The 27,031-nt window shown below is 50.9% G+C and overlaps 1 protein-coding gene and 1 non-coding gene across 2 annotated transcripts in view; both read left to right on the plus strand.

The window, feature by feature from the left end:
- RIMBP2 (RIMS binding protein 2) overlaps positions 1–27,031 on the plus strand; it is a 258,014-nt gene that overhangs the window by 143,189 nt on the left and 87,794 nt on the right. Inside the window, exons 3-4 of the mRNA XM_073789923.1 lie at positions 4,076–4,165; positions 11,781–11,903. The gene's annotated coding sequence lies outside the window, so the exon portion shown is untranslated. The remainder of the gene's footprint in view (positions 1–4,075; positions 4,166–11,780; positions 11,904–27,031) is intronic.
- TRNAA-CGC (transfer RNA alanine (anticodon CGC)) lies at positions 19,743–19,815 on the plus strand. The gene has a single exon. It is a non-coding gene; the product is annotated as a tRNA-Ala (tRNA).

The raw sequence follows: 27,031 nt of genomic DNA on the forward strand, positions 1-27,031 counted from the left end.
ACGTCTATCCTCTGGTCCTCACCTGGCTTGGGCAGCATCTGATGCTGTGGACCCTCATCCTCAAGTTTGTGCTTCCTTAGCTTATAGGACGTCACACTCCTTGTTCCCATCACTCCCGCCCAGCCCTCTGCAGGAGCCTCTTCTGCCCGTTGTAGTATCTGTGTTTCTCTCACTCTGTCCGGGGTCCTCCCTTTAGTCTCACTGGCAGATGGCACTCACTCCCGGGACTCAGGCTTCAGGGGTAACTGGTCCCAGGTGTCCTCAACTCAGTACCGGAGCTCCTGATCAGCCTTCTGGGAGCTGGTCCTAACCTCCAAACGTTCATCTACAAAGTGGAAAAAAGGACTGTGCCCTTTTCTCTCTGTGGCTGCAGACAACTAGATTCGACAAACTGTGTGTTTTGATTCCTCCAGGGTAGAGCCTGTCTCGGGCACCCACTGTTTGTGAACCCTAAACCCTCTTACTTGGACGGCTTCAAATGTAAAGTATCCGAGACTCAGTCTGCTCCCATCACGACGCTGAGAGTCTCCCAAGGACAGGAAAGCTGCACCGTTTCCGAGGAAGCGAACAGATACACAGAGGCTGGTTTTTCTCTCTTAACAATCGTTATTTCAGGTCGGGAAGACGGAGCTTAAAGGGTGATTTCATACAGCTGGTGTTCGGAAAGTTCTTTGTTATCACAGTCCTGGTGATGCATGAGTCACTGGCTTTGCATCTCCAGGCGGTGGGCGTGGGCTGTCAGATTCAATTCCTGGGCCCTCAGATGTGGTCAGTAGTCAACAGTGTCAAACCCCCAGCACAGGGGAAGCCAGCGTGGCGCAGATCACACTGTGGCGGGGGGAGGTGTGTGTGCACACCTGTGATCTGGGCGCTGGTGTGGCCGGCTGCCTTACCCCAGGCTGTGAGGAACCTCGTCACTCAGCAGGAGTGTCAGATTATATTAAGTCCTCGCCGTCCCCCTCCTCCAGTGAATTGTCATAGCTTGTGCACCCGCGCCTGTTGGCGAGTCTCATTTTGTCGTGTTGCAACTGAAAGCCCACATCTTTGGGGGGCCTTCTGGTCTCAAGCATGCGGCCAGTACGTGAGGTGTTCCGTCTCCTGCTTGACAGCCCTGCTTTGGTGGCGCTGATTAATCCAGAAGGGCTAGGTGACAGCTTCCCCAGGTGGGCAGCTCTGGTCCTGCACGGTGTCAGTGATGAAAGCTTCCAGGGTAAGTCTTGCTGCTCCTCAGCATCTCAATAGGACTGGAAGCGTGAGCCGTAGGCTTTTTCTGAATTTTCCCCCGAGCAACGCAAGATGCATGCATGTCTGAGGGGCGTCCGTGCTCTGTTACTCCAAAGGGCGGGAGGACCGACGTCTGCCGTCACCGCAACACTGAGGGCGAGACCACATGTGTCCCCTGCCCCATGCTCGCCTCTCGGCTTCTTCAGTGGTGATCGGCAAGTCTGGATAAATGAGATGCTATAATCGGGCAAAGAAATCGCGTAGTCTGCGTGGCTTACGTGGCATCTTCACCCTTCTTCGGGCTTTTACCTGGGCGTGTTGATTGCTGGATGGGTTCTTTCAGCATCACTGTGTGAGGGGCTTTGCCTTCTGCTGAGGAGTTTTCTGTGGGGTGCAGGGTTGTTCGTCTGGGGATGAGTTTGCTTTTCAGCAGCTCTTTCTGTTCCCAGCTCCTCTCGGCTGGGGAACCAGTACAGTAAGCTGTACCCCAGTTGCCGATTCATGCTTGGACTGATTTGGGGAAGCGATGGCCACGTGTCCTCCCTTTTGCCTGGTGACACTGTGGATCGGTGCTTCCCGGACTGGAGTTAGATCCTGGGCTTTTTTTCTTGTGAAGATTGATTTTATCAGGTGAAGCAGCTGACCTTGATCACTGAGATGGAATATAGGTAAAACAGATGAATGTAACTTTTCTACAACCACCGTAAAACCGGATGAAAGGGTTAGCACTGCTCCTCTTCCCGACGTCCCCTTCTTGCAATCCACTTTTCTAGGGGAGTTGCAGAGGGGGGTGATGGCGGGCATGGCAGAATGCGGAAGGTGTGGACAGTGACAGTGGTACCTCCGGTGGGGAAGGGGACCCCTGCTTGAGCTGCCGTCGTGCGCAGGGAAGCGCTTGGTGCTCTGCGAGAACCATCTCCTTTAATCCTCCCAAAGGCCGCTTGGGTGGACACTTCTACATCCTTCCGTCTTAGAGAGTGTAGAGATATCGGACAACCTGCCGGAGGTCACAGGACAACACACAGAGGAGCTAGAGTTTGTATTGAGCCAGTTTGACCGCAGAACTGACATCCTAACCCTGTTTAAAGTTGCTCCTGTAACTCCCTGAGACACGGCCACCGTAGTTCACCTTGGGGCATCCAAGCCCTCCCAGGCCAGGCGTCAGGTGTCTGGATCAGTGCACCCATCCCTGTGATTGCTGGTGACTCTCACACGTGGCACATCTCAGAATGTCTCCAGGTCCTTCAAGGAGCTGGCAGGGGACTCCACTGTAACTGCTTGACTTAAGAAAGACAACCATGCATTTACGCCGCTGGGGCATCTCAGAGGAGCGAGGCGCTTTCCCACGGGTTGGGGACCATCGTTTTCCAGAACCAGACCCCGCGGGCGAGGCGCGTGGGAATTGCTTCCATGTGCTTCATCACCATGGAAACCTGGGAGATGCCATGGAGAGGAGGAGATGGTAACGACGGTGGCCGAGGGGGAGGGGGCTTGACTGAAATACGGGACCTGAAAACAGCCAGGAGGAGCCTTTCTTCCTGTGGGAGGTGTTCAGAACCGTGTGATTCCTGCCCCTTTCCTATCGCGAGTGTGAATGAGCCCAAATTCAGAACTCTCGAAGTATTGCAGAGCAGATTCCCGGGTCAGTTCAGACGTGGGTGCTCCCCGGAGAGTAACTCACTTAGGAGGTGAACAGAGAACACACTTGTTTTCAAGCAAACAAGAAAACTGCAGACCTGACTACTGGTGGCCGTTGCCGTCCCCTTCCACAGCGGGCCACTAATCGTCCCTGTTGCTGCTTCCTTATGCTTTCTGAGTGGACGTCATCCCTTCCTTTACCTTTGCGAGGACCCTCAACTTTGCTCACTGATGTCATTGGCAGGTTGCTTTGTCATTTTTATTTCTTCTGGAGTCAATTCACCCTGGTTACCAATTTTGTTAAATCTCTTTAGTAGTGTGAGTTTTCTTTCTGGGTTTTGGAATTTCTATTTTCAGACTCACCTTTCATGGGACATTTTTACCCCCGATCTGTCTCTTTCTGTGCTCATCTTACTTCTTTGTAGTCCTGTCCCACCCTGTGGACGCTCCCAGTTTTACTACTGGTAGCTCAGATTTCCTGCACAGGTGATATCACTGAGCCAGGGGGTCTGGTCCCTCTGCCTCTCCAGGGAATTCCCTTATGTGAGCTAGAGCTCTGGGGTTGGGGACTTGACCTCCGTCTCGGGTCAGGTGGTGACCTTTGCTCAGGCCTCTAGCCTCAAATGGGACGCCTCCAGTCCTGCGTAGCAAGAAAAATTGGGGTCCTCATTCTCTCTGCCCATTTCTGGACTCAGAGTCTGGCGGGTCCTGGGAGTTCCACCACCACACGTGTTCCAGCCATCCACAGTCCTCGTAGATTTTTATCTTCTTTTGGAGCAAGACGGTTGTCTACCGTTCATTACGGCAATGTGCTTGGAGCAGTGTTTGTGAGGAGAGGGGGCGGGTCAAAGCTTGAGATAAACTGCAGTTGGAGAGCGGTTCTGTTGCCGCTTCAGGACACGAACGTGTAATGCAGGTCAGCACGCCGTGGATCGGATGTGAATTACCTTCTCACACTTCACTACAGGCTTTATAGATACTATTTTATCATCTGCTTGTAACATCGTCGTGAAGTGTCATTCCTCCCGTTTTATGGAGTAGGAAACTCATGGTCCGGAAAGAAGAGAAGAAACCGGTCCAATACCACAAGCCTTGTAAATCGCAGAACCACACCCAACCCACGTCTGATTTCGAATCAGAACCCTTCACCACTGTTCCACGTGTCTCTGGAGGCTGGGGCTTCATCTCACCGTGCCCTTTCCTTTTGTTCTAGGAAAATGCACTGAAGGATGCTGCCCAGGGAGACCATCGCCTGAGACCCCATCATGCAGGCCTTCCCGCAAGGGCCCGGCAGCTGGACAAGGTAACCGACAGCCACTATTGATGGGCCACCGGGAGGGGGGCCGTCAGGCAGGGACCTGGGGAAGGCGAAGAGGGAGACTCACTGCAGCCCACCCAAAGGAGGGTGGCCGGGACGCTGGGTCCCGCCTCTTCTATTTCATCATGCGGCCACTGCCCGAAGCACTTGGGAAACGTCTCGTTTGCTGTCTGCTAGGTATCCCTACTTAGACGTCTACTCGGTCACATCGGGGCCGCAGCAAAACTTCCCATGTCCGATCCCCAAACCATTGCCTGTCCTGGTTTTCTCATCCCAGTGACTGGCCATCGCCCAGCTGCTCAGGCCAAGACGCTGAGAGCCGTCCAGGATTCTTCCTTTCCTCACCCCTGCACCTCACTCTGAACAGCCCATCCCCACTGTGTCCCACCAATGCAGGCCGCCATTTCTCTGGCCCAGATGCTGACACGGCCTGCTTACCACCCTTCCTGACACCTGACAGTCATTTTCCGGCAGGATCAAGAGTGATCTGGTGATTCAAGCCAGGCGGTGTTGCTCCTCTGAGTACACTTCCTCCCAAATAGGAACGCGTCTCTTCCCCACGGCCGCCACCTTGCTCAGCCTTGTCACCTGCCTCTCGACCTTTGATTCCTGAAGTTCTGTCCACCCTGAACTTCTTTTTGCTCCTCTGACCACCAGGCCTGCCTGGGCAGGCCATGACTTTCCCTGCTTAGAGCTCTACTCCCTTCTTTTCCGATGGCCGTCAGCTTCTCGCTCTTCATATGTCAGCCTAAGAGTCACGTCCTCAGCTAGACCTTCCCTGCTTCCCACCTGCGTCCCTCCTTCCTCCTCCTTCTAACCATGTGGCTTCACCTGGCTTTTGTCTTCTTGTGTCTCTTATTACTTGGTCGGTCATGTGTCTTCACTAATGTGTGTGTCTGTCCCCACCCCCCCATAAGAATGTCACCTCCCAGGTAGCAGAGGTCTTTGCCTTCATATCCATCACTGTATCGCCAGCACCTGATCTAACGGGACACATCGTGGGTGCTCAGAGTAGATATTAGTTAACGATTGGTTGGTGGTTTGGAGTCGCTAATTTCACAGATGTACTAAAGCGTATTTCAGTTACTATAAAAATTAGAGCTTTCTTGATTACACACTTACTTTCCTGCCTTCCTGTTTGGCCTTTTTTTTTTCTTCCCCCCCCCCACAAAAGTTGTGCTTTTCAGAAAATAGCAGGTGTTGGTGGGAATGTAAAATGGTGCAGGGACCACCGAGAACAGGATAGCAGATCCTTAGCAAATTAAAAATGCAGTCACACCATGAACCAGCAACTCCACTTCTGGGGATACACCCAAAAGAATTAAAAGCAGGACTGAGAAGCAGTATTTGTCCACCCCTGTTCATAGCAGCATTATTCATAATAGCCAAAATGTGGAAGCCCCCGTGTCCATCTACAAATGAATGGATAACAAAAGGTGGTATATACGTACAATGGACTGTTACTCAGCCTTTAAAGGAAGGAAGTTCTGACAGCGGTGCTGCAACGGGTGAACCTTGAGGACATTACGCTCAGTGAAAAAAGCCAGTCACAGAAGGACAAACACTGTAGGATCCCACTTATATAAAGTCCCTAGAGCAGTCAGATTCCTAGAGACAGAAAGCAGGATGGTGGGTGCCAGGGCTGGAGGGGGGGATGGGCAGTTAGTGTCCAATGGGGACAGAGTTTCAGTTTGGGAAGATGAGAAAGTTCTGGTGGTGATGACTGCACAGCTATGTGACCGTACTTCATGTCACTGAGCTGTACACTTAAAAATGGTTAAGACGTTAAATTTTATGTCATGAGTATTTTACCACGATTAAAAAAAAAGATGTGTTTTTTCTACGCCCCCAACTCTCCCTTTAGTTCCCCTTTTGCCTCCTATTCCTGCCAGGCCCTGTGTCCTCTGTCCTTTTTCCTTCCAAACAGGAAAGTCTCTGATAAACTCACTCACGCTGAAGTGTGAATCCATAATGAGGCTCAGTGACCTTCTCAGCCCAAGAGTCTTTGTATTTAAACAGGAACAAAGATGAAAAAAAATGGTGGTGCTTTCGGCATCGGAGGCGGGCTGACGACAGGGCTGGGCACGCTGGCCAGAGGAAGGGTTGGTCCTGGCTTTCTCTCTCCTTCTCTTTTTCCTTTTCTTTCCGGCTTCTCTCTTTCGCTCAGTTCACTCCATGTGCGCGTCTGTCCGCTCCTAAGCTGGGTTCCTGCACCCGGAGTGTGGTTCTCGTAGAGCAGATCCAGGTGGTGGGTCCACCACCGTCTCATTCCCGGACCTGTCTCTAGCTACCCTGAGGGGCTCCCCTGCTCCCATAGAACTCTCACCAAATCCGACATTATTTTTTCACTTTAAGATTTGAAACGTGTTCCCCTGCTACCTCCACACTGTGGCCTTTTATAAATTTATTTATTTATTTTTGGCTGCGTTGGGTCTTCGTTGCTGCGCACGGGCTTTCTCTAGCTGCAGCGAGCGGGGGCAACTCTTCGTTGCAGTGCGCAGGCTTCTCATTGTGGTGGCTTCTCTTGTTGCAGAGCTCGGGCTCTAGGAGCGCGGGCTTCAGTACTTGTGGCTCATGGGCTTAGTTGTTCCGCAGCATGTGGGATCTTCCCAGCTCAGGGCTCGAACCCATGTCCCCTGCATTGGCAGGTGGATTCCTAACCACTGCGCCACCGGGGAAGCCCCACCGTGGCCTTTTAAACAAAGCTTCAAGGCCCAGAAAATGAGCTCCCTTCAGCATTAAAAGACTCCCAAGAGGGAGGAGATATGGGGATATATGTATATGTATAGTTGATTCGCTTTGTTATAAAGCAGAAACTAACACACCAGGCTACTTTCCCGCCTGGTGCTACCGCAGCTGCCCCCGAAATCTGTATTTTGATACAGAGACGAGTCGAGTGGCGGGATCTGGTGCCTGAGTCAGGAGTGCGCCACTGTGCCTGTGTGCGGTGGGAGGTCCCGGGCAGCAAGCAGGACACGGTGGCACCCATGTTCTGAAGCCAGGTACAGTGTGGGGTGTTAAGTTCATGACCTGTGAACCTATGACCTGTGAACTCTTTTTACCTGCTGGCCAGAAATCTGAGGTTGGCTGGAATTCCGGGTTCGGTTACAAATGACTGGTATGGACAGTGGTCATGCCACTCCCTAGCTGGTGGTCTCTCTTCTTCATCGCATTACTGAGAAAACTGGGCATCTGTCGGATGCCACACGTGGACGTTTGGGATTCGTGGAGCCACACACCTTTGGCTGGAAAAGCCCAGCGGGCACACCTGAGTATCATTATCTATTTTTCCTTTATTAAAAAACAAAATCTTGTACGGGTCCACTGTTCATAGCTTTCCACCTTAGGAGGAATTGTCTGGGCTTTTAAGCTTGAACATCTGAGAACTTTTTTTTCCTTTTTGTGGAGGAGGGGAGTTTATAGGTCTTAGTGAAAATCTCTTCCCATCCTTTCTGCTAGTCCGAGACTTCCTTCTCCTTCAGTAGATAACCTGGCTGATTCCCAGGAGAATGTTCTAGTCCAGCTGCCAGGACATAGGTTTGCCTCTATGGGGTTCTCTGGTCATGAAAGTGACCGGCTTTGAGCTCCGGACACTGGGCAGCCGGGGACCAGGGACTTGTAAGCCGATGGGCCTCTCTTCCAAGGCTCCCGGGACGGGCGGGGCTGGAAAGGCCGGCTGGGCAGTGGCGTGAGGTCCTGAGACTCCAGCGCTGCAAGCAGCCCGTTGAGCCGACATTTAGAGTGTTTTTCGTTTGGAGCCTCGGTCCTGTTTCCAGACGGGATCGGCTGTTACCAGGTCAGAGAGAGCCCCCTTCTCTGCGAGAGTCAGCGGCGGTTCTTTCAGCTGCAGGTAGCAGGGACCCAGGCTGGGTGATGTAAACACCCAGGGGGCATTCTTGTTCTCATGCGACCAGAAGTTCCCAGAGCCCAGGGCAGAGGCACCTGCTGGAGACGCACGGGGACACAGGCTCCTGCGCCCCTGCAGCGTCGTCCTGTGGGGACCGCGGCTCTTGTGGTCACTGCAGCATTGCTGAGGGTCCCGTCCTCGCTGCAGCTGGAGCAGCCCAGCCTTTCTTATAAAGCATCGTGTTCACGTGGGGTCATTGCCCCCCAGAGATTCCCTCTGGCCTGTCACGGAGAATGGGGTCACACGGCATCTCAGTCTGGGTCCCTGCCGGAAAGAGATGACGCACCTCGAAAAGCAATGGGGAGCGTTACTAAGGGCCATTTAGGTGGGTGTGGGTGAGTTAAGGGAGCTGAGCTGGAGGGTGACGTGACCAGTGACAGTGGAGAATTTTCATTTCTTGGGAAAGAGCAGAGATGTTCACAAACAGGTATTTTTTTCATGTGAGAGATTAGTCCTTGAGATTTCCAAGACCAATTTAACCTCATGTTTCCAACACTTTCTTTTTCCTTTCCTTTCTTAATTGTGGAGTCACTGGAACCAGACTGGTCGGTGTCAGAAGTCCTAGAATCAAGGGGTCGGCAGGGCTCATCCCTTCTGGAGGCTCCAGGGGAGAATCGCGTTCTCACCTCTTCCAGCCCCTAGAGGCACCCGCATTCCTGGACTCGTGGCCCCTTCCTCCCTGTCCAAACCCGGCAGTGCAGCATCTTTAAAATCTCTTTTCCGACCCGATTCTCCGCCTTCCTCTCATCAGGACCCTTGCCATTGCTACACTGGACCCACCAGGATAATCCAGGACAGTCTCCCCATCTCAAGATCCTTATCTTAATCACCCCTTCCAGGTCATTTTTGCCACGTAAGGTAACGTTCACAGGCTCCAGGGTTAGGATGTGCACGTCCTTGTGGGGTCTCTATTCAGCCTACCTCAGTCTCTCCCCAAATCTGTCCTTTTGTCTCCTTACCAGCAGACTTTCTTTCCATTGCTGCAAACCGGGGAAGTGACCTCAATCATTCCGATAAACATAAAGGGGACACAATGGAAAATTTTAAGTCAAAGAAATGCAAAACCACAATCTTGGCATGAGATGACGTGTATCAGATGTATTAAAGTGCAAATGCCAACGACTTGCGGAGGCTTTTAGCTGCCCAGAAGTCCTCTGGTAGATTCTTCCTCGTCCACAGCTGCTGTCCTTTAAAGCGTTGTCTTCAAGACAAATAAAGCTTGTTTCTTTCCCCCAAGAGTATTGCTTTCTGTTAAGTTACTATATACAACGAACACAGTATTTCCCACAACAAAAGCACAGCACTTTAGCTCCATGTGGGGTAAGCGGGATTTATGGGTGGGCCTGACCCTCTAACGTCTGTCCTAACCACGCTGGCAACATCCCTGTGGGAGAGCAGGTCTGATGCCTGCCAGTCAGTTAGCAGATTCACATCTGGGCTGTGGTCTGTCTGCAGGTTGGGGATTGGCTATTCTTGGCCAAAGGCCTGGTCAGTGCCCTCGGGAGGGTGATTCCTGACTGCCCGGTGCTCTTATAAGGGACTGGATAAAAACTAAATGTACGGAAATAAATGAGGTCAGCAAACGGAGCCTGAAACCCAAGTCGGGGGATTCCCTACAACGCGTGAATCTGAGTTTCTTGGAAACATCTGACTTATGTGGACTTTGGCTGTTCACTCTGCTTCTCCTCTCTGACGACAGGGAATCGGATCACAAAAGAAAACTCCTTTCCCATCGGAGCTTACATTCTAATGAGGAGAAACCCCAAGAAAAACGTAAACAGCTCACAGGATAATTTCACATAGTGATAAACGCCCGTGGAAAATAAAGCAGGGCAAAGCAGTGAGGGGAAAGGAGGCAGACAGGTGGGGAGGATTTTGGTACCCGAGGGCTTGTCTGAGGAGTGACATAATTGATGAGAAGGAGCCAGACTGGCAGAGACGGGGGGGGTGGAGTGGGAGCTGGGTAGGGATGTGCCACAATGGGAAGAGCCGTGCAAAGGCCCTGGGGCGGGAATAAGCTTGGCTTGTTCAAGGGAAAAAAAGAGGCCAGGGTGGCTGAGCATGGTGAATGGTTGCGGGTCAGATCAGAGAGGTGGGTGGGCAAGATGCTACAGGACTTTGGGGCCACACCAGGAGTCTGGATTTTATTCTGATCTCCATGGCAGCCTGGGAGGTTTCAGTCAGGAAGCAGCAAGATCTGCTTTTTATTCCGGAGAGCTAGTGCTGGCTACTGTGTGAGACTGGACCTGGGGTAGTCGAACACCAGTCCCAAGTCTAGTTTCCTTGATTAGCCAGAACATGAGAAGTGATGGCTTTCCAGCAAACCCAGTGTTGAGGTTCAAGTGCGGGTACTGCTTAATTCCTATAGGTCATGACATTTTCACAAGGGAGCGTGTGAATTTTTCCCCACGTTCATTGCCTGATGCATCATGCTGTAGCAAAATGCCGTGAAAATACCTCTGGGAATCAGATCCCTCTACGACCTCTTAATAACAGCTTCCACGTAACCCTGTTCCATTTAGGAATGCCAAGTGGGCGCCTTCCTTTCTTTCTATGCCACAGAAATTGTAAGGTTAAACGAACACTCTGTACCTAAAGCGTTTGAAGCAGGACTTTTGTAGCTAAAAAAAAAAAAAAAAAAAAAGTGACTTTGTGACAGTCTGTTATTGAAGACATAATTCATGTTGTAATGTTTGGGGAGGAGGGAGAGAAATTAAAATCCTGTGGCTGGGTTAAAATACGCTGCACAATTAAAATAAAGGAAAATAAATCAGATAACTTCTTCGTCAATGGCTGCCCTTATCTGTTTCAAAGAAGCTAGAGGAGAGATGGAGAATCGGTGGAGCCTCCCAGATGAGTTCTAAATGTGGTCCTGGGGGTTGTGGGCTTAGGGTGGACGTGATTTCTGAGGTTATTGGAACACCTACCGTTCTAATCCATGTGGAGCCTTGCTGCCCCTTTTGTCCACTTTTAAGACAGGGGTGAAAATTTTAGATGACAGAAATTAGTATGGCTTGACAATTTGGGTAACATTTTGTCTGTTAGGACTTTCAGTTCAGAGGGACAGAAGACAATTCAAATTGGTACAAGCAAACCAAGGGAATCTATTGGCCCAAGTAACAGGAAAGGAAAATGCTAGCTTCAGGCACAGCTTGATCTAGGTGCTCAAGTGATGTCATCAGGACCCTACTTCTCCCTCGGCCTCTCTTGGCTCTATTCTCAGCTGAGTTCTTCCCTCATGATGGCACAGTAGCTCCAGCCTTTGTCCTGAACTTTCCAAGTCCAGAGGGCAAAAGAGAGAGTCTCTTCCCGGATTCCTACACAAGGCCAATATCTCATTCTCTGCGGATGCGCCTGGGTCCTGTGCCCTGCCCCAACCAGTCACCATATCCAGGGCATGGGATTACACTGATTGGCCAGACCTGGGTCACATTCCCAGTCCCGAGCCAATCACTGTGGCCGTGGCGAGGATGGGCGGGATGAAGAGGGAGGCTATGTGCTGACTGGCCAGCCTTTGGTCACACGTATTCACCCCAGCAGGAGTGGACCCACCATGAAGTCCATGACTGAGGATGACAGAGGGGAAGAGTCTCCAAAAAGGGGAGGTGACAGATGACAGCTGGGGACAAATACCCACCGCAGCTCCTATGCATGTTGTAAACAGCCCCTTCTCTCCATCCTTGCTACTTGTAGGTGAAAGCAGAGTATGCTCGACTTAAACACACGCTCACCGTAGTGACCAGAGAACGCGATTTGGCCGTGAAGGAGAAACACCAACTCCAAGCCAAGCTGGAGAACCTAGAACAGGTCCTAAAGGTAGGATGGGCTTCACTTCCGCTTTCCTGAGCGTGAGCGTGAAGAAGGAGGGGCTGCGGACTTCCAAAGCAGAAAGTGGTTGAAACTCCTTCTGAGTTTCAAAATCATCAGAATTCAGGGCTCTTGGCGCCGCTTTTACCCTCCCTGTGGCATACGAAGCAATAAATAAGAAAATGTGAATGTTTCTGGAAGCGATCCTGTAAAACCGATTATGCGTTTCCATTTCTTAGGAATGTCAAACACTGCTGAACAAGAGATGGTAGGCAGCGCTCCGGAATGGAAATTGGGCTTATGTTGAAGACCAGAGGTGTCTACCTTTGGTTTTTCAAACTTCATGAATTTTAAGCTGTTCTTCAGATGGTTAACGACCTTTGTCATAAAGGGAATAGCTAAGTCAGAAAATTGCTTTATCAGGGTACAGGTAATTGGATAGCTTCATGCATTCTTGATGAGCTGGGATCTCCTTCAATATTTAATGGGTGGGTTGATTTGTTATTGACGTTACTGAGTTAAGCTGAATGAATTCTTTGGCTTTTTTTTTTTTTTTTGAGTGTTAAAATTTTATTGGATTCTCATAGTGGGAAAAAATATTTAAACATAAAAGAATAAAATAATCATCACCTGCAATCCTACAATCTAGTACCTAGATTAAGCCTTTGTATCTCACACGCATGGAACAGAGCTATGCTGCACCCACCCACCGTCTTGCATCAGGAAGTGATTTTAACTGCATCTATAGCTTATTTGGGGGAAACTTCTAGAACTCTGAGGGGACGCAGATCAGTGGTTGGCTGGGACTATTTGGTGAGGGGGGAAGTGGATACGGGGTTTCTTCTGGGGGTGATGAAAATGTTCTGGAATTAGTGTGATGACTACACAACCTTGTGAATGTACCAGCACCTCTGAAATGTACACTTTCAAAGGGTGAATGTTATGGGATGTGAATTACATCTCAATTTAAGAGGGAAGATGCCCTGTTCTCTCACTGCTGGCCCTGCCCTGCCCTGTTCTCTCACTGCTGGGAACCACGCCCCTCGTGTGGCTCTCAGGAGGTGGCAGATCTGTACCCAGTGCTGGTGGCATGTAAGATGCCCCCGTGTGTCCACCTGACACTCTCTGGAGGAAGGGCCAAGGCTAACCCTGACCATGCTGCTGTTTACCATTTGCTCTGAGTTTAGAACAGCCATAAAGGATGAGATTCCACCATGTAATTATTCATTTCAGCAGCTGCCGCGACCACTGACTGCAGGTTCTCTGAGGCAACGACCGTGTTTCATTCAGCTCTCTACCTGTAAAGCTTGGGTTTGGTGAAAGTCAGGGTTTGGTGAATTCAGTGGCGGATGGACTGGGAATCCAGGTGCACCTGGGGGCTTTGCTGAGGGTCTGTTGGAGTAAAGTCAGCATGAAGGACAGTGTACGTGACTATGCCCCCAGGAGATATTTGACAATCTGGAGACATTTTTGCTGGCTGGGACCGGGGAGCGGGCTATTAGCATCGCGTGTGCAGAGGCCGGGGCTGCTGTCAAGTCTCCTGCGATGCACAGGGCCGCCTCCGCGGCAAAGAAATGAGTGGCCCAACATGGCACTGGCGCCGAGGGTGAGAAGCTCTGTGAATTAGTTTGTTACTGTTGCCGTAACAAATTGTCCCCACGTGAAATAAAACAAATGTATTCTCTTACAGTTCAGGAGGTCAGATCCAAGATGAGTCACACGGGGCTAAAATCAGGGTGTCAGCAGAGCTGCCTGCCTTTCGGAAGGGTTTGGGGAGACCTTCCCTGCCTTCCCCACCTTCTGGTGGCTCCCAGCCCCTCCCTGTTATTAGAAGTTGCTAATTGCAGAGCCAGCAATGAGCATCTTCTCTCCTCTCCGACCTCCTGCCTCCCTCTTATAAGGACCCTGTGATTACACGGTGTCCACTTGGATGATTTCCACATCTCAACGTCCTTAACTTCATCACATCTGCAGGGTCCCTTTGTCGTGTAAGGTGACGTAGTCACAGGCCCCAGGGACTGGGAGGTGGACATCTTTGGGGAACATTATTCAGCCTGCCCCACTTCTAGAGTATTTGAAGGAGGCGACCAATAGCACTGATGCTACCTGTGGGTAGAGGAGGCCCTGTTTATAATTTCGGGGCGTGAAATTCCCGTCTTTGTCTCCTGCCTGCCGGGCTTCAGGCCAGTCTCTCCTGCTACCTGGAGTGGGTGAAGGGCTGTGCATTCTCACTGGCCTCGTGGGGCCCGCCATCCTTCCTTCTGACCTGGGGTTTGAGCCTCATCACCAGGGCCTTGCACGCGTGGAGACACCCCGAGTTCACGTCCAGGTTCTGCCCATGGCGCCCTGCAAACAGCCCTCTCCTCGGCTGCCCACCCTGTCCAGGGGGTACACCCCAGGGGTGTCACCTGCCCTTCTGGGGGGCAGGCTAGGGAGGGGGCCTGTGCAGGAGCTGGCGGGGGAGCTTGGGGGCTTTGAGGCGGGGGCATTCCAGGGTCCGGGGAGCTGGACTGTGGTCCAGAGGGGAGCGTGTGGGCTCTGGATGGGCGTGTTCCTCTGGCCCCCTTTCTAAGGGTGGAATTGGGTAGCTGATGGGCAGGCTGTGAGCAGTCATCAGGGGACACGGTCATGTTCGTCACCAGGAAAGCAGCAAGGGGGGGAGAGGTTGGAGGCCGTGAGGGGCCCAAAGGGACAAGTGGCAGCGTCACAGGGCCGGGGTTCTGGCCCTCGCCTTCTCTTGGTCACCGCCCCACACGGTGCTGTTCTAGTCTGTTCTTCACGGGCTGGCCAGAGCAGTACCGTCCAAACCGAAGTCAGGTCCCAGCACCACCCGCAAACCCTCCGCAGGACCCGCCAGCCCAGCTCACTCACCCACAGCCTGGCGCCTCCCTGGCCACAGCCCTGCAGCCTGCAGCTGCCCTCGCCTCTGGGGAGCCCTGTCCTCCCCTCCCGCCCTGACTCCATCCGCCCCCATTGCCCCGCCCCTTTCCTGGCTCCGATCCCGGAGCAAAGCCAGGCCCTGAGCACCTTCTCCATAAAGTTCTTCTCAGTACCATTTCAGTGAGCGACTGACGATGGAGCCAGGCTGGCCTGGGGCAGGGGCCTTGTTGGGAGCAAACGGAGCGCTTTCTCAAAAGAGTTTTGCTCTGTGCAATAAAGGGAGAGAAAGAAGACCCGGAGGTGAGGAGAGGCATGTCCTTTGCAAGGGGTTGATTCCATGGCGGGCGAAGGAAAGCGCATGCCCTGAAAATGTGCAAAACCCTGTGTGATCTGCCCTTTCCCACACCCAGCACTGAGAGCCTGTGGGGCTGAGAGCAAGGAGGGAGAGGTCGGGGAGGTGATGATTCCACTACAGTGGCTGAACTCGCTGGGCTCCGGACAGAACCTGCCGAACTTTGCTGCTTTCAGAGAACCCCCCAAGCGCGGTAGCTGCATGTTGTATCAGCGTCGCCTCAGTTTGGACCGATTGAAAGCACAGCGATTTCCATGTTCTCCTTCTGATACTTTGGTCATGATAATAAGAGGGCTATTCAAGATCAACCTTCTTTCTGTTTTGCAATTGAATATAGCTCCCTGTGCCCTACAGTAGGACCTTGTTGTTTATCCATTCTAAGTGTAATCGTTTGCATCTGCTAACCCCAAACTCCCAATCCATCCCTCCCCACTCCACCTTAGCCTTTCTTTTTTTTTTTTTTTTTTTGTGGTACGCGGGCCTCTCACTGCTGTGGCCTCTCCCGTTGCGGAGCACAGGCTCCGGACGCGCAGGCTCAGCGGCCATGGCCCACGGGCCCAGCCGCTCCGCGGCATGTGGGATCTTCCCGGACCGGGGCACGAACCCGTGTCCCCTGCATCGGCAGGCGGACTCTCAACCACTGCGCCACCAGGGAAGCCTCTTTTTTTCTTGAGCGGCAAAGCCCATCAGTGGGCGATGGGGAAGGGAGGAGGTGATTGCCATGCTGGGCGGAGATGCAGCTGACTTGGCTTAGAAAATCCTGGCGTTGTTGTAAACTTGGGCAAAATGATGACCTTGCATTTCCAGAAGTTGCCTGGACATCCCCAGAACTCCCGGAGTGTGATGTATGGTCTCTAGTTGTCATTGATTTGAATGGAATTTGATCCCCAAACCAGTGTCGATCAGCATGATTTGCTGAGAACCAAAGAGAACTTCCCCAGGCTCGGGGGCCACGTGAGGGGGAGGTTGGGTGGTGCATGATTCCAGTCTCAACCTGTCTGCCGCCGAGCCTGGACGGGCTGGCTGACCCCCCACCCTCATCTGGGAGAAGCAAAAATGCTGAGCAGCTAGTTTGGGGTAGGGACTGGTGAGTGGCCCGCAGAATCACACTGTCACTGGTTTTTACCAGATTGTGAATGGAATGTCTGTTTTCCTTCAAAATACAAAAACTATTCCTAAAACAGAGAAGACAGGTTTTGGGGCTGTTTTCTAAGACAATCCAATGAGAATAATACCCCCTGCACGAACCAAACCAAAAATAGTTAACCTGATGTGAATTCATCCTGATTTTTATACTTTTAAAAATAATAATTGATGAACTCATTATCTATGTATATGTTTTTATCATGCTTCTTTCCAAGAATGTCGTCAAATCACCGAAACTGTCACATGTAATGGAACATGCTCAGATGCTCTGAATGGAAGTGAAACATTCAGATAAAGAGAAAGGAGCATTCAACTATGCCAGCCTGGAGGTTAGACACAGTTACTCTAAGATTCTAATTTGGCCTGTGTTTCCATGCAGCCTGGATATAAAAGGAAATATAGGCAATTACGTAATTCTCACTCCCTAAGAGAGGGGAACCTACTGTTTCCCCAGGAAAACGAAGCATGGAGGACTAAATGTGATTTTCTTACTTGGAATGATACCTCAGAGGGGGATGCAGGACAATGTAGTAGGAGATGTCTTCAGCAGCACCTTCATAGCTACTGAGGAGCAATTTTCCCATGTGTCTTTCTTGGGGGTTTCTTTGGGCAAGCAGACCTAAAGGCCGTTTTCCTGAGCTATTAGCAAGGAAAATTGGGAGGAATCATTAAAGCCAGATTTCCCACACCTAGGAAGAACCCAGGAAGAGTTCTTCGTGGTGGGAATTGAAGAATAGGAAAAGTAATGTTCCTGGACCCATTCCTGTTCTTCGGAATTAAAAATAGCAAGAGATGGAAAACATCAGAGTTTGAGCAAAGATGGGATAAGAAGGCTCCCCTTCGCCTGTCCACCTTATCTGGTTGGGAATCACCCTACACCCAGCGGCCTTACCAAGAGAAGGGGATGTACCCGTGCATCTCAACAGGGGTCTGCGTAGTCAGGACAAACAGTGGTGTCCCTGGCCCACAGTGTTTATTACATGACCATTCATTCATTCATTCACTCACTCACTCACTCATACATGTCGACTGAGCACTGCCTGTGTACCAGGCCCGGTTCCCGGCAGCAGGAGCGTTGTAATTAGCAAAGCAGAGTCAATGAGGAGACGCCGTGCAGAAGAAGACACACATTTGTAACGTGGTGTCAGGCAGTGGTAAGCGCTTTGAAGGACAATACATTAGGGCGAGGCAGTAGGAAGTGATGTAGTGACCCTTTTAAAAAGTAGATGGAGGGCTCCCCTGGTGGCACAGTGGTTGAGAGTCCGCCTGCCGATGCAGGGGATGCGGGTTCGTGCCCCGGTCCGGGAGGATCCCACATGCCGCGGAGCGGCTGGGCCCGTGAGCCATGGCCGCTGAGCCTGCGCGTCCGGAGCCTGTGCTCCGCAGCGGGAGAGGCCACGGCAGTGAGAGGCCCGTGTACCGCAAAAAAAAAATAATAATAATAAATTAATTAATTAAAAGTAGCTGGAAACAACAAGGTCCTACTCTACAGCACAGGAAACGATATTTAATATCTTACGATAAACCATAATGGGAAATAATAAGAAAAAGAAGGTCTGTCTATGTATAACTGAGTCACTGTGCTGTACAGCAGAAATGAACACAACCTGTAAATCAAGTACACTTTAATAAAATAAAGAATGGTTGGGAGGGGGCTTCTCCCAGACACATCAGCTGAGCAGAGTGAGTGCCTCTCAGTGAAGGGGGTGCAGGGGGCTTGTCCACGTTCAGGGGAGGAACCCCGGGCAGGTGGACAGTGCAAGGAGCTGAGATGGGCAGGTTTTCGACTTGTCCGCGTATCAGCCAGGTGGCTGGTGGACAGGGACCGAGGGGCGGGGGGTGCAGATGAAGCTGAGATTGGGGTGAGGTCTGGCAGTCTTATGAGCCCGAGTAGAAATCCAGGGGTTTTGGAATTTGCTCTAAGTGTCGTCAGACACCTTTGTCACAAACTGCTGCGTAAGAAACCAGCCCAAAGCCCGTGGCTCCAAACAAGAACGGTTCGTACGGTCCCCGAGGCCATGGCTTGGCTGCCCGGTGCTGTCGTCTTGGCTGGACCTGGCCGGCTGTTGTTGACGCCGGACGGTCTGGGTCAGGGTGACTGGCTTGGTTCCCTGCTGTCCCAGCCCCCAGCAGGCTAACTAAGGCTTCTAAGAGCGGCATAACGGGCCACGAAGGAGAGGGGTGCGCGGGAGGGCGCGGGAGGACCAGGCCGGAAGGGTGCAAGTCCCTCCCTCCCTCTCTCCCATCGGCCAAAGCAACTTTCAGGCCGGCCTGGTTTCACGAGATGCAGGAACAGGTGTGACGTCCCCTTACCAAGCCAGTGGATACACGCGGCGAGGGGATCGATGCTCCCGGGGCGGGGTGCTGGAGAGCTGATGGACCGCATCCGCTTTTCATCTGTCGAGGGTCACTGCAGTGGCCGCACCGAGAGAAGAAGCCGGGGAGCAGGGGTGGGAGCCAGGGGGTGGGTTAGGAGGGATTCTCCAGACACGGGATGTGGGTGCCTCCCCCAAGGCAGGAGCAGAGGGGACAGAGAAGCGGTCAAGTTTGTGTATATTTTCAAGGTGAAATCAACAGGATTTGCTGACAGCTTGGCCGTGGGGTATGATAGGGAAGGGCCCAGGATGATGCCAAGGGCTCGGAGGTGTGTTTGGGTGAGGGACGGAGCCGTTGGCTGTGACGCAGATCATTAGGGGCTTGGACTGGGGGTCAGGGAACCCCCTTGTGTTGGAGACGGAGTGCACCGTGAGCAGGGGATCCTTGGTGCGGGAGAACCTCCGTCCTCACGCTGGGGACCACCCTGCTAATCCTCAGGAAGCGGCTTCATTCAGTTATCAGGTGTCGTGAAAGGCAGGAACAATTCATTGGGGTTAAAGTGTGAAGCTCTGAAGGCGACCACGGCGTCCTGTCCTTTGAACATCTGGTGGTCACAGTCAACTAAATTGTGCTGCCTTGTGCCTGACACCGTCTTCTTCCAGGTTCTCAGAGTGATGGGGGCAGAGAGGACATGCCATTCGGTAAAGGAAGAGCGTGCATTTTATGTTGATGTGGAGTCACACAGCTCTGGAGTTGGGCCAACACGCGTTACGCGTCTGTCTGAGCTGATAATTACTCCACTGATCGCGTCCATATGTCGGCTTTTTTGTTTCCAAATATCACTGATGGGCCCCGTGTCTTCATACTGATAATTCAATTTAGCAAAAGACAACGTGCGCCTTAAGGTCTGTAATGGGTTATGTAAAGCAGGAGTGCAGCAGCACATCGATATGTTAATTTTTTTTTCAGCGTCCTTTTCTGCTCTATCAGGGGGGCCGCCAAATAACTTTGCACTTGAACAGCCAGAAAAGTAGGACCAGATATGGTGATATTCAGAGGAAATGGGTCCCAGATGCCTCAGACACTGGTTTCCTGCAGACCTTCCAGTGTAATAGCCCTGATGAAAACCCACACATAAAGATGTACTCAGGACTTCCCTGATGGTCCAGTGGTTAAGCCTCTGTGCTCGCAATGCAGGGGGCCCGGGTTTGATCCCTGGTCAGGGAACTGGATCCCAACATGCATGCTGAAACTAAGAGTTTACGTTCCACAACTAAGGAGCCCCCATGCCACAACTAAGACCCAGCGCAACCACATAAATATTAAAAAAAAAAAAAGACACATTCATGCAACAGGTATTTATTGAGCACCTAATATGTGGCAAACACTTCCTAGGTGCTGTCCTTGCTTCTGGCAGAGAGTTGATAGACAGATTGATGTACGTATCAGGGGTGACAAACACAAGGGGTTAGAGGGTGATGAAGATGAAAGTGCTACTTTATATTCAGTGGTTGGGAAGGTCTCACTGATTATGTGACATGTGGGCGGAGACCTGGGTGAAGGGAAGAAGACAGTTGTGAGAAGTCTGGGGAAAGGATGTTCCTGCAGAGGGAAGAGCAGATACAAAGGGTTGAGACAGAGGGCCTGCCATGTCTGAGGAACAGAGCAGAGGCCAGAGTTGCAGAAATAGAATGAAAAGGGGGATAGAAGGTTAAAAGAGGAGGCCAGGGAGACAAATAACTTGAGGTGTGGAAGGCCAAGCCCCCTCCTCACTCTCAGACACACTACCTCCTTTCCGGTCTTTTCCTGGGGTGCCCCAGCCACCGCAGGGCCTTTGCACTTGCTGTGTCTGCTGTCTGGCTTGCTTTTGTCCTGGTTACCCTCCAGGAGAAGCACAATATGGGCAAGTTCCATGTCTTTTTTGCTTATCGTTGTATCCTCAGTGCCCAGCCTGGCGTAGAAAAACCGTACAATAAATGTTTGTGGGCTGAACGAATGAGAGAGGGAGGTAGGATAGTCTCAAGTCTGCCTTGCTTACAATAGCCAAGAGGTGAGCCCTCCGCTTTGCAAAGCCTTCAGGCATATATGCCCTTCCTAAGATGGGCTATCCCCTGGTGTCGAGCCACAGCCACGTTGATAAAACAGAAACTGCGTCATGTTCCCACTGCTTACCGCCCCACCAATTGCTTCTTACTGCACAGAGATGAACATCTAGACTCTTTCCCGCAGGACCCTGTGCTCTGTGGCCCCCACGTAATCCTTCAGCCCTCATCCTACCATGACCCCTTACAGCCTGGAGCCGGCTACAGTGGCCATCCCTGTCCTTCTGGAACTTACTGCACTCACGTCCACCCCAGGGCCTTTGCACTTACTGCTTCTTCCACCTGGAAGGCTGTTTCCCTCAGCACTTTGTGTTTCTGACTCTGGGTCAATTAATTAGGTCTTGGTTTCATGTCACTTACTTGGCAATGACTTTCTTGGCCACCTTATCTGTGATAAGAAGTTGCTATCACATCCTCCAATTCATTTTCTTCCAAGAAAACTTATCTTGCTGGTTTTAATTATCTGTATATTGTTTGTTTTCTCCTACCAAAATGTAGCCTCTTTGAGAGAGACTTTGTTTCAGTTCATAGGACAAAATCTGACATCTAGAAGGCACTTGGTAAATATTGATTGATTGATTAAATTAGTAAATGAATGAATGAGTGAATGAGTGAACGTGTGAGCGAGAGACCGCATGATACTGACATGGCCTGTTACTGCAGACACCTTCTGCCATCGTGGAGAGTAATGGAGCAGGTGAAGGCTTGTGGTCGAGGAAGCTTGTCTAGAAGGGTCACTTCTTTGGGGCTTACAAGTGCTTCTGTAAAAATGCAGCCACAAATCAAGCGCAGCCTCTTTCTGGCAGAGACTGAGATTCTCCAAGAGGACAAACCACAGGAGAGTTGGTGATTTCCAGCCCCTGCTCGGCCCAGGCCGGGTGACTGTCTGGCAAGGGTGTCCCCCCACGGAGCTCCCCACCTTCAAGCCCAGCAGCCCCTGGGTTAGGTCTCGGCACAAGTGTCTGCCCTTGTGATGAACGGAGTAAACCAAGCTTCTTGGACTCAAGGATTCTGAAAAAAAAAAAAAAAAAAAAAAAGCTGGTGTTTTCATGTAAATTTCCTGTTGCCGGATATTTCGGATCGTCTAGACCCTTAGCATCTTACCAGCTCCACGGAAATGGAAGAGGAACGTGCGAAGCTCCGGGTTTTGTGTTTGATCGGAGTGCATCCTGCCTCTCTTCCCTGCGTCTTCTTACTCAGGACCCGAAAGATGGCTGCATTTGTCAGATGCAACAGAGACGTGTGTCTCTATTTTAGGACAGCATTAGCATCCTGGCAGGGAACAATGCCACACTCCAAGTGTCTAACTTACACAAGAGAGGTCAACACAGAGACCGTTTCGAGAGGCGTGGGCCGGGGGAACCGACAGGGGTGGGAAGGCAGAGAGAGACCAGCAGAGCGGGCAGCTGTCCCCCCCTTCCCTGGGCCTGCGGGCAGTTCCTGGAGCTCAGTGGGAACCGCAGTCACGGAGAAGCTACTGGACGGCTTTGTGTGGGGATGAAGAGCGTCCCCCAAATTCACATCCACCCAGAAGCTGTGAGTGTCACCTTTTTCGGAAAAAAGTTCCTGGAGAGAGAGAGTGTGTGTTATTCCGTCCCATCCCTACTGATCCACTGGGAAGCCCCAAATCATTTAAGTATTTGGACATCTCCAGTAAGACCGTGGAGTGAGGTATTTCAAGGCTGACTTTCACTTAATTTTAAAAAACCATGAGTTAATCAGGACCATCCTTTTCCTTGACTTCAAGGACCCCTGAGCACTTTGTCGACCGGCCGTGCTGGCAGCAGGTTTACAAGGGAACCTTTGCAGCCCCCTTTCCGGTTATCTGACCAGCACGCAGTGCAAATTCTAGAAATCTGACCCAGGGCTGTAAAAATATTTTTGATTAATTAAACTTAATCCATTATAGTTTATGATTCAAAGACAAGGGAAAAAGTATTCTGGACCAGATTTTGTTCTCACAATCAACAGATTAGTCAATTTCAGTGACGATAATCTGACGCTTATTTTGTGTTAATGAACAACTGATTATCTGGGATGAATAAGTAACTCTCGAGGTGACAGTCTTCCCTTATCTCCAGCTCCTTCCCTCTTCCCCTCCCATTACTTTGCATCTGTGCACGGAGATTCATCCTTATACCTACGAACACAAACCTGCCTGCGGTCATTGTCAGGTTTAATTAAGGTTTTGGAGTTCATTTTCTATGTGCTGATACTCAAATGCCAATAAAACCCTCCAGCGTTCTCTGAACATGAGAATAATGTTTAGGGCTCCGTCTCCAGCAAAACCCTTGATGTGAATAGATGATAGCTTTATCTGGATGTTCAGAGACGGGCGAGAAGCAGGAAATGTATTGATCTTCGTTCTCTGCTCCTGTCTCCATCGGGAGAGATTTAGGTAAGAGGCACCGCCAGTTCATCGGCTAGTGCTGTGGGACACACACGTGCCTTCTTTGCATCCAGCAAAAGGATGGGACGAGATCTCATTCTGAGGCTCGGACCCCCCCCCCCCCACTGGACCCCACCATGGAGTTGACGATTTTCTCCGTGCAGCAGGCAGCCCAGTTCTTTGTCCTCTGCTGGGATCCCCACCCAGCGCTTCAAAATTCTGAGCTACTCAGCATATGAAGTGTTCAACTTCACTGATCATCAGGAAAATGCAAATTAAAACGACAGCGAGATGCCGATCTCTTCATCAGATGAAGAAACTCTTAGGAGTGACAGTGCCCAGGGCCAGCGAGGAGTGGGGAGCAGGCATGCTTACACGATGCCGGCCGAAGGTGAAGTCTTTCTGGCTTCTGGAACTGTCCATGTTCAGCTTCAGCATACTCTTCTCCCTCAGTCTCCCTTCTGGGAGCGTACAGAGACATAAAGCTCCCACTGTGTGCCCCAGATCTTTATTGTAGCATTAGCCATGCAACCGTGATGTTCACCAAAAGCAGACCGTTCAGGCAATAATTTAAAAGTGAGTCACGTCCGTATCTAGTGACCAAGACATGTAGTCAAGTGAGGGCTTCAACACGTCCATTTGGACCCACAGCTGTCCAGAACTGTCCAGAACTGAACCCACAGCAGGGCGATCACCTCATCTGTTCCCAGATCTGCCCCTCTGCCTCACCTCTCACCACCCCCAGCCCCTCGCAACCCTGCAGCCAGTGGACACACGCCAAGCTGGCTCTTGCCTCCAGAGCTTTCCTCAAAACGTTGCTTGCCGTCATGTAGGTCTCAGCTAAAATGTCACCTCCCTGACCGGCTTGAGTAGAATCGGTACACCTGCCTCTCTCCCCTGCACGTCACCTCGCTTTCTCTCCTCTATCAATCTCTGAAATTCTTATTACTTGCCAGCTTCCTTGTTTAGTTTCTGCATACCCTTCCCCAGCAGAATGTAAACTTCATAAGAACAGAGATGACCTTTGACTTACTCGTTATTCTATCCCAGACATCGAGTATCTGGCACAGAGTTAAGTGTTCAGCTAGGGTTAGAGTTAGATTGTTATTTTTACTAATGTAATAATTATTAAAAGAATAATTTCACAATTATTAAATAATTAATAATTTAATAATTATTAATTATTTTTGCATGAACGAAAGCACGTGTCCAGGAGGTAAACTCCATTTCAGCACAAACCCACAGGCCCTGAAATAAGAAGCCCAATCGGATTCTGTTTCCCTGTCTCACCATCTGCCCAGCTGCTCCAGCCGGAGGTGTGCAATTCCCTGTCCCTCGTACTGGCCGTGCAGTTCATGGAAAGTCCTATAGATTTAAAGCAAGCCATCCAGAAACCTCCTGAGCCAACCTGACTGTCCTCAATTTATACTCCTGCTGCCTGAGAGCACACAGCTTGCTCAGGTTCTATTAAATGTTCCCTAACTTCCTGCCTCTTCCTCTCCTCTACTCTGGCTCCCCTCTGATCTTTTCTCCATACCACAGTCTTTGCAAACACAGATCCCCTCATGTTATACCCTGATCCACATCCTTGCATCCTTGCCTGGCTGCCCATCGCTCTGAGAATGAGGATGACATTCCTTCAAGGCCCTGATGGTCTGGTCCCTGTCGGCCCCCTTGGCTTCCCCTCCAACATTCTGCATCTCTCCCCCCATGCCAGTCACACCAGCCTTCCTTCACCCTTGACCTGGCTTTGATCCCTTCTGCCACAGGGCCTTTGCACATACTGCTCCCTCTACATAGAACGCTTTGCTCTTCCCTCTTCTAACCAACTCCTATGCATCCTCAAAAATCCACTCGTCTGTCACCTCCCCAGGGAAGCTGACGTCCCCAGGGCTCATCTTTTAGTGATGGAAGACTCTCAGCATTCAGCACTTCTCTTTCATGACACTTGTCACAAGTTTGCAGTTTTATAGCCTTATTTGATTAACCCTTATCCTTACCACTAGAAGGTGAATTCCACACAAGCCAGGACCACTTCCGTTTTTGTCTTTACGGTGTTGCTAGCACTTGTCACATACTTGGCGCTCAATAAGTCCCGGGTGGATGAGAGAAACAGAAATGGTAAGTAGCTGGGGAGACGTAAATAGCCTATTTTTCTCCTCTTAGGTCCTTTAAAATATGTATGACAGTTCAAAGAAAAATTATAACCCTGAGGGTTTTCTCTGTGTTTGGATGTAGTAATCCATGGGAAGACAGTGACAGAGAGAGAGAGTGAAGGTGCTGAGGCAGGGGCAGCGCCTCTGCAGTCCACCTGGAGTGGCACAGTGTAATTCTGAATAGATTATTTTAATTTAAACACGTATATCGAGACCCCTGGAACGACCACTAAGAGGTATATAAAAATATATAGTCACCCAATAAATACCTGAAATGGGATATACTACAAAGCATTCAGATCATTGGAAAGAAAGCAGGAAAGGCGAAACAGCGATGAAAGCAGAGGGAACAAACAGAAAACAAAAAAAAAGGGAAAACCGAAATCAACACTGACCCATAATTGCATCAAAGGTCATTACTGTGCAGGTCACTTTGAAGCTCATATCTCATCTGGTCCTTGCAATGACCTTGGGAAGGTTGGATTCTTCTCCTTCACTCGATAAGTGAAGAAACTGAGGCTCAAAGAGGTACACACCTCACCTCCGAGCACACAGTTTATAAGGGGTCGAAACGACATTTGAAGGCAGGGCTGGCTGACCTTATGCCCAGCACCTGGCTGGCCTCAATCCCCAGGCCTGGCAGGCAGGGACCACTGGCACATGACGAAAACCGTGCTTTGGAAAGGTGATCTTAATAACCCTGAGTGCCACTGTCCCCATGTCTCCAGAATCCGTCAGGGTCAGATGCGCAGGAGAGAGGCTTGTCTGGAGGCTTAAGGACGATCAGGAATCAGGAGAGCTCCAGTGTTTGATAAGGGGGCTCCTGACTTCCTAATTTTTTCCAGTTTGAGAAACGAAGATACTTCGGCTAAAATATATTTTGGCTTCCATGGCTCTTTCCCACACCGATCCTCATTAGGAATGAGTCTGACTTCCACAGACGGGACAGGGAGTCATAAGGCATAGAAAACACACGGCTTTAAATGCCTTCTTCCTTGGTTTTGAAGACATGAACTCAGTAAGAGCTGTGTTCTTCCCACCGGGAAGGGAATCGTGGGCACGGAAATGCTTCATTACTTCCACCAGGAGTACCAGATCCCATGAATGTGACGTTAGGAGCATCGCTGTTAACTCCTGTTGAGGGAAGTGAGCCTTTCCTGAATTTCGTTACCAGGCAGGGCAGGAGCCAAAGCAGAAGACAAACCCCCTTTGCTCTAACGCGGCTGAGATGACTCCGTTTGCTCCACACTCGTTCCCACCGTGTCACATCTGAGCTTTCCCGGGGAAGCAGCATCTTGACACTTGGAGGCTACTTAAGCACTCGTGTTAATGCCGACATCCGGCTATAAATATCACCGCTTTAAAAATACATCCTGCCACAGGCAAAGCATATCAAACGGGCACTTCTCGCTGGGGCGCACGATCTTCAGGACTTCTGATGTGAAATGTTCCCGTGGAACGTGGCCTGTGCCCTTGGAATTGGGAAGAGGTTTGTAAAAGGAAGCAGAAGCCAAACCTTAGGAATTTGGTGGGAGTTTGTCTTGGAATGAAAGCGGGGCATTTCCAGACTCTCTGCAAGGACCCATGGGCCCCTTGTGCTCCCAGGGACAGCCTGGATCATGACGGCTTGTGGAATTGATACCAGTGATGATGATGTAAATTTCCTCCCTGGAGAAACGCCGAGTGCTCTGCGCACTGGTCACGTGGCCAAGGGCAGCGTGTCTTCAGTGGCCTGAGAACCCCAGAGGGACCTGAAGGAACTCCAGGAAATGTTCTTGCGTTGACTTTCTTGCCAA

Source organism: Tursiops truncatus, chromosome 13 (genome assembly GCF_011762595.2).
Source record: "Tursiops truncatus isolate mTurTru1 chromosome 13, mTurTru1.mat.Y, whole genome shotgun sequence".
Classification (NCBI taxonomy): domain Eukaryota; kingdom Metazoa; phylum Chordata; class Mammalia; order Artiodactyla; family Delphinidae; genus Tursiops; species Tursiops truncatus.